This window comes from Vipera ursinii (assembly GCF_947247035.1).
Source record: "Vipera ursinii genome assembly, chromosome: 2".
NCBI classification, from domain to species: Eukaryota; Metazoa; Chordata; class Lepidosauria; order Squamata; family Viperidae; genus Vipera; species Vipera ursinii.
In genome coordinates this window covers 183,310-190,684 of record NC_139513.1, presented here as the reverse complement: position 1 = coordinate 190,684, position 7,375 = coordinate 183,310, and the positions used below count along the sequence as shown (strand labels likewise).

At 40.6% G+C, this 7,375-nt stretch overlaps 1 long non-coding RNA gene across 1 annotated transcript; it reads left to right on the top strand.

Moving 5' to 3' along the window:
* Positions 1–201: 201 nt before the first annotated feature.
* Positions 202–5,087, top strand: LOC310636765. Its single transcript, XR_014491787.1, has 2 exons — positions 202–1,372; positions 3,857–5,087. It is a non-coding gene; the product is annotated as an uncharacterized lncRNA (long non-coding RNA).
* The last annotated feature ends 2,288 nt before the right edge of the window (positions 5,088–7,375 follow it).

The window sequence follows — 7,375 nt, the reverse complement described above, 5'->3', positions numbered from 1 at the left end:
CATTTTGTTCAAAATATTGAAGTTTTTATAGATTGGCTATGTCAAGTACTAACCATATATGTTAATAAAAGAAATTTATGTGCCTGATGGATCCCAGGCAATATATAGTCCATTTTTGTTAGAGGAGTGTGGAGGTAGTGTCTTGTCTGTGTATCTGTATTGTATCTAGTAATGAAATGAAAAGGCCTTGTTATTCAAAGAAAGAAAAAACAACAACCAACAAACAAGGGAGCTCAGTGGCTTCTGAACAGCTCCTTATAATTATAATATCAGTTATTGATTTGTCAGAAGAAAGTATGAAATGAAATATCTGTATGTGAAATTGTTTATGCAAGCAGTTTGAATGGAAGTGAATGTATGGATATGCTAATTTTCTGTGGGTGAGAGAGAGAGTTTCACCCCCACCACAGACTGTGAAGGAAGCAATAGACTGCAGAATTTCTTTTGTTTGTTTAGTAAAAAGTAAAAAAACACAATATAAGCATTTGCATGAAAAGTTTCATGAAAGATGTGTGAGAGGAAACTATTTTGTTAGTGGTGAGATTTTTGTGTAATTCTTTTCCTGTCTCCTCACCCTTGCTAATTGTGTTGCTTTAAGAGCGAGAGAGACAGAAAGGAAAAGGGGGGTTTAATCTTTTTAACTATTTTTTTTCCGGTGTAGAATTCTGGTTTGAGGAAGCTGGGATGCATGTAAAGTTTAATGTTTTACCCTACTTGATGGAAATTTGTTTTCATTTGAATGGAATCTGATTAAATTGGCATTTGACTAAATTTATATTAGGAGCGAAGAGTTGGTATTAGCCTTTGATACAAAACTATTTCAGTAACTCGGAATATTTTATTAATCTTGTTTATTTTATTTATTTTTCTGGAGTTGCTTTTTGTTGTTGTCATTTTTTTTATTGTTTTTATGCCTGTGTGTGGGACACACTGATAGACAATAATATCTAGGAGAATTGAAGGAATTGTACTTCAACCCTTGAGAAAAGTTTGGGGATTATATATATATATATGAGCTGTGCTGTTTGATTAAGAAAGGTTGTATTGAAAATTGTTAGAAAAGCAGCTTTAACAGTTTGGTGAGTGCTCCTTTGTTGGCTTTTCACTAGGTAATTTGTTTGTAAATGTAGTCAGCGAAATGGCTTGGAGGAGGTTTTAACCCAGAAGTAGGAAAGAGAGGCAGCCAGTAGTATTTTTGTCTAAAATTGGCATTTGGGGAAGTCTTGGTGGTTAGCATTTTTTTATTAAGTGTGGGTTAAGCTGGTAGAGGACAGGAAAGCCTGGAGGAACGTTGTCCATAGGGTTGCGATGGGTCGGACACGACTTCGCAACTAACAACAACAACAATTTTGTATCAGAAAGGCGAAAAGAGGTAACCGCTTGTTCATAGCAAAGTAGTTGGGAAAACAGAAAGGACATAATGAAGGTGTGATAGTAGATGGGGAGGGAGAAAATGTGAGTGGAAGTTGGGAGAATTTCCCTCCCTTGGTCAGCATTAACCTGTGAATTTTATGCCGTTCAGCAAGTGCTGAAGTTGTTAATAAGGGAAAAGGAGAATATGCTTATGGAGTCTTCAATACTTTTGGAGAAGAGAAATGTAGAGGACTGATTAGTAACTAAGGGAAACAGTTGGCTCGTGTAAAAAAGAGAGAAGTTGGGCCAGAGTGACAGAAGGGCAATGAAGGAATGGATAATAGAAGGAAGGTTGCTTTTAAGTTGGTTTGCACAGACTTGTGAATTACATGCATTAATGGGGTCAGCACAAACATGTGCACTGTATGCCTTAAAACAAGTCTTAGAATGTTGAAGGAACAAGAATGTACAATAAGAAATATGGAAAGAGAGAAAAATAGGAAGTAGAAGAAAGTGTGAAGTAAATGTTGCCAGATGGGAGACGGAAGTTGAATAAAGCAATGTGGATACTCATGGTAACTAGGACAACCATTGAGGGAAACAATGAGGAGAAATGGAGGAAATTTGAAGTTTCAGGAATATGGGCAGAAAATAACCCTCCCAGATTTGCAACTCATCACCTTCTGATAATAATGGAGGTGACACCTTTAGTGATGCCAATTCATATTCGTCAGCACCCATGCTCTAATGAAGCCACCACTGCGATATATGAAAGCATTCAAAAATATCTTAAAGCAGGGATTTTGGTGCCTGTTCATTTTGGCTTGATTCCGCCGACTGCTAGGTGATTCTCAGTAATAGACTTAAAGGATGTGTTTTTCATGATCCCAATCCACAAGGTTAGTCAGATCTTGAATGCTATGTGCCATGTCAGCAGGGGGATATTATTTTGCAGTATGTGGACGATGTGTTAGCTACTGGAAATAGTAAAGATGCCTGTTGGAGTAATACTAGGTGTCTCATGAACTTGCTATTAAGATGTGGATACAGAGTATCCAGGAAAAAGGCTCAATTGGTGCAACCGGGGGTGAGGTGTTTGGGATATGACATTCAGACGGGGCGCCGGTCTTTAGGTCCTGAGAGAAAGCAAGCAGTTCTTATGTTGGCAGAGCCTCACGCAAAACGACAACTAAGGGGTTTTCTGGGGATGGCAGGCTTCTGCAGGATTTGGATCCCGAATTTTGCTTTCATGGCTGCCCCTTTATGTGCAGCCACTAAAGGTGCTAATGCTGAACCATTGGAATGGGGAGAGGAACAAAAGAATGCTTTTGTTAATATTAAATTAGCATTGACTCAGGGCCCCGCATTGGCATTACCGAACTTGCGGAAACCTTTCAATTTATATGTAGATACTAGCAGAAACATAGCTCTTGGGGTCCTAACTCAGCGTTTGGGGAGTTGGCAACAACCTGTGGTGTATTTATCTAATCTAGTCATTGTTAGATACTAAGGGACATCTCTGGATCAGTGGGCAGAGATTAGCGAAGTACCAGGCTATTTTAATTGAAAATTCTCAGATCAGGTTGATTATATTGAATAGGTTGACTCCTGCTACCTTGCTGCCCACAGAGACTGAGGTTGAGCATAATTGCTTGGAAGTGTTGGAAAGTGTGTATTCTAGTAGACCAGACTTGACTGATGTACCTTTGCCTGATGCCATCTCAAATGGGTGGATGCTTTACCTTTGGCTTTATTTGCAATTCGCAGTTCACCCTGTGATCAGTATAAACTTATCACCATTTGAGTTAATGTTTGCCCGTCCGCCTGATCTACTAAGAAGAAACCTGATGGGGTGGCCTGATTTGGGACATAAGGGGGGTGTGGACCTTGGAGATGGTACAAGACCTAAATAAAGCAGGTTGAAAAGCTTTGCAATTATGTGACTAAGCAAACCCCTCCTAAATTAGAAACATAGTTAACGTTTCCTTTTCAACCTGGAGACAAAGTCTGGGTGAAACATTGGAAGCGGGAACAATTAGAAGGCAGATGGAAAGGACTGTATGTTGTTATTATGTTTTCTCCTCTTGCTGTAAAGATTGCAGAATCTAAATCTTGAATCCACTGGACAAGGGTCAAAGCAGCAGATGAACCTGAATGGGTGATGTTTAAAGGTCCAGTGGCTCCTACAAGGTTAATGTTTAAATGAAAATGATATAGGATTTGTTAGTGAAATTGGACTTATTTAAAAACTTTAGTATATTCACTAAAAGGCTACTCTGCTAGAACCTTACCGGCAATAGGTTCTTCTACGCACAGTAGTGAAGCACCCTTGCTAAGTCACTCCGGAAGCTGACTTTCTACGCACGGGGGAAAAATGGAGAAAAGTTTATTTCTGCTATGGGTGTATTGTGTTGTACCACATGTAACAATGTTTGTATTTACAATTATTGACTTTGGAGTAAGCGAAAGGAAACACTTCAGATTGTTCAATTATTTCTTGTAGGCATTGGAAATTGTAATGGAAATCATCCACTTAGTTTTTATCCTGAATATTGGAATTACAGTTTACCACATCCCTGTCAGTATCCACAGGCATTTGATAGAATTGCTAAGGATGCTTGTCAAGCCAGGCAACCAGCCACTTTTGAAGCTTGTAAGTATGTGGGTTATGTGTACAGAAAGGGAATGTGTGCAAAAGCCCCATATAATGGAACACCCCCTCCTCTAATTTTGGAGTGTAGTATCCCAGTATTTTCAGGATATGAATGCATAAAACTGATCCCTCAGTGAGGCCTGGAACTTGTGTTTTGTATCTATCGGAGGATGGTTACAGAACACCAATAATTAGGCTGCAGGCTGTTGTGGATTTGGCAGGGCAATGCCTAGATAATGTCTTAAAATTGTTAGCTGAAACTACTGATAAAATCTGGACAGCTGTCTATCAAAACTGATTGGCTTTGGATTACCTATTAGCAAAAGAAGGTGGAGTGTGTGGAAAATTCAATTTTTCAAATTATTGTCTTCAAATTGATAAAACTGGGCAAATAATCCTTGTATTTTGCCTATCTTTATTAAAGCTATTTCTAATAAGTTGTCCTTAATAGCAGCACAAAGGGCCATCACACAGGTAATGGTGATGTGGGACTTTCACAAGGAACAGCTTGACAAACAGGGTGGCGAATATGTGGCCCTCCTGGTAGATTCAGAAGGGCCACAAAGGGGGGATATGAGATAGTGCAAACTAAGGTACCAACTCAGGTGTAACCTTTTTACCCAAAGATTGGACAGAAGGTCTGATGGCCTGAAGGATTGTAACTTTGGTTTAGGCTGTGGCAGAGCTCTCAAAGCTAAGGCCTCTGACCTATGTCCAACTTCTCTGTTCTCTCTTCCTCAAAACAACTGTACTCAGCCGTTAGTATTTTTATCTTGACCCAGACATATGCATCCTGTTTTTATCTTCCAAGGCTGACATTTATCACATGTATACTCCCTTTCGCTGACAACTCCTTTTTCTTTTGTTGTTTAAGTGTATGTGGCTTATTTCACTTCTCTATATGACATTACTTATATTACCATATATTATTCCTCCCTCTGTAACGCCTATAATATGACATATGAATACCAGATGAATGTAACTGTATAAATTTATGTTGATGTGGATCTTTCGGGGTCCAGACCCTTTCATGCCAAGTGCAGTCTGGACCTGCGCAAATAAACTTCCTACATTGAAGAGCTTGGCCTGGTCTCTTGCCAATATTTTTCTATTTCAATATGAGACTTTTAAACTTATTTGAGGCCGGAGCAAACAGTGGGTCAAATTGAGGCCCTCAAACATTATCCTCACTGATTTCCAAAATGCCCCAGTAAAAATCAAGGGGGAGGACACCCTTTCAATGCGGTTTAAGAAGTTCCAAGGGCACTTGAATATTATCGTAGTTGAGGGCCGGAGAACTAGTCTAGTCGGGCTAGACTGGTTTGAGGCACTAGGCATAGTGATCTCAGGCATCTATAGGACCCAGGGAAGCAGCATCGAATCTGTCTGCAAAGAATTTGCAGACGTATTCGATAACAAGATAGGCAGGTACACTGGGCCCCCCATCTCTTTTAAATTAAACCCCAGCATCCTCCCTATTAGAATTAAACCCCGGAGAGCCCCCTTCGTGCTTAAACACAAGATAGAATGGGAAATAGACAAACTAGTCGAAGAGAGAGTCCTATAGCCAGTAGAAGGGGGAGAGTGGGAGACCCCCATAGTCACCCCTCTCAAAACTAACGGGGAGGTCAGGATCTGCGCCGGCTATAAATGTATGTTAAATTGGGTCCTTAACCAGCATGCTTACCCAGTCCCAATGGTCAGCCACGTTCTCACTTCCCTCCAAGGCGGCGCCATCTTTGCTAAGCTAGATCTCGTGCAGGTGTACCAGCAGCTGCTGGTTATCAGGGAGATGGCAGAAGTGCAAACAATCGTAACATACAAGGGAGCCTTCAAGGTTAACTGCCTGCCAGTGGAATCCACCCTGCAGAATCCAAAGTGCTGGCAATTAAGATGGCTCCCACTCCAGACTTCCGGGTGGCAAGGCTCCGTTGACGGCAGCCATTTCGGCTGTCAGCCCCGCTGTCTCCGTAGAGCCGCCAAAAACAGTGACGATCAGGTGTTTGGCGGCTCGGAAACCCTATCCTTGGGAGAAGAGGAGGGGTGAGCGCCCAGGCAGGGGTAGAGCTCCCCCAGACTGCCAGAGTTGAAACTCTGGTGGTTGAAGGGTGTGAGCCCCCCCCAAAGCCTGAGTTTGCTCCAGACTCCGGGACACCTCTGCTCCAAGGCTTTGGAGCAGAGCAGGATGCTGCAACCATCCCTGCCAGCGAGAACGAATTTTGGATTACTTGAATGCAGGCAGAGCTGTGCAGGAGAATGCTGTAAGAGCAAGTATCTGAACTTTAACTCAGTAAACTTTGTGGAAAATTTCTAAGTGGTGCGGAAAGTGAAAGTGTGCGATAGAATTAAGTGGGTGAAAATGGCTACCAAGTCAACTAAAGTTCCTAGAAGCGCGGGGGCTTCACCAGTTCAGCAATCTTCATTACAGGCTCTAATGCCCCCTACTCCGGCACCCGCACCCGCACCAGCTTTAACAATAAAAGATCTGCAGGATGTTTTGCAAGAGGCTTTGAAAAAACAATCTCAGCAATTAGCTGAGCTTATTGAGGAGACGAATACAGAAATAAGGGCAGACATTTTGCTTGCATTTCAGATCAAGGTCAAGCACATATAAAAAGGATATATAATGCATTGATAGAAATTGATTCAGAAACGGAACTTGTTAAAGATTGTATGATAAAGTGGGCTCAGAATTTTCAAGAAGTTATAACAATGGATACTTCAGAAAAGATTTGGGTTAGAAATGTAAAATTTACGCAGGCCCAAAATTTAAGAGAGAATTTTTATAAAATGTTTTATAGGTGGCACTTAGACCCTAAAAAATTAGCAAGTATGTATCCGAACTGCCAGCCCAAATGTTGGAGGTGTGGTTGTGAGGATGCAACATATTTTCATATATGGTGGAGTTGTAAAAAGGTTAAAGCTTTTTGGATTAAAATTTGGTGGAATATGCAAAAGATATTTAAGAAAAGGATAAAGTTTTCTCCGCAATTGTTTTTATTGGGTATTATTACAGATACTATAGACACTAAGTTGATGTTGAATCTAATTATGGCAGCAAGACTTTTAGTAGCGCAATATTGGAAGAAGGAGGAACTGCCGACTATAGAAGAGTGGACTTTGAAAGTTTCTAACTTGGCGGAAATGGCAAAGATTTCAGCATATTTGAAAGAACAATCGCAACAGAGATATATTGTGGAATGGAGAAGATGGATTGAATATATTCAGAATAAATATGGGACTAAAAATTTCATTTAGCATTTGAATAAGTAGTGGATTTTTATGATGTATAATTAGTTATTTGTTATTTCATTAATATTATGACTATGGTGACTTCCGAGTGGCAAGGTGTCACCGGAGGCAGCCATT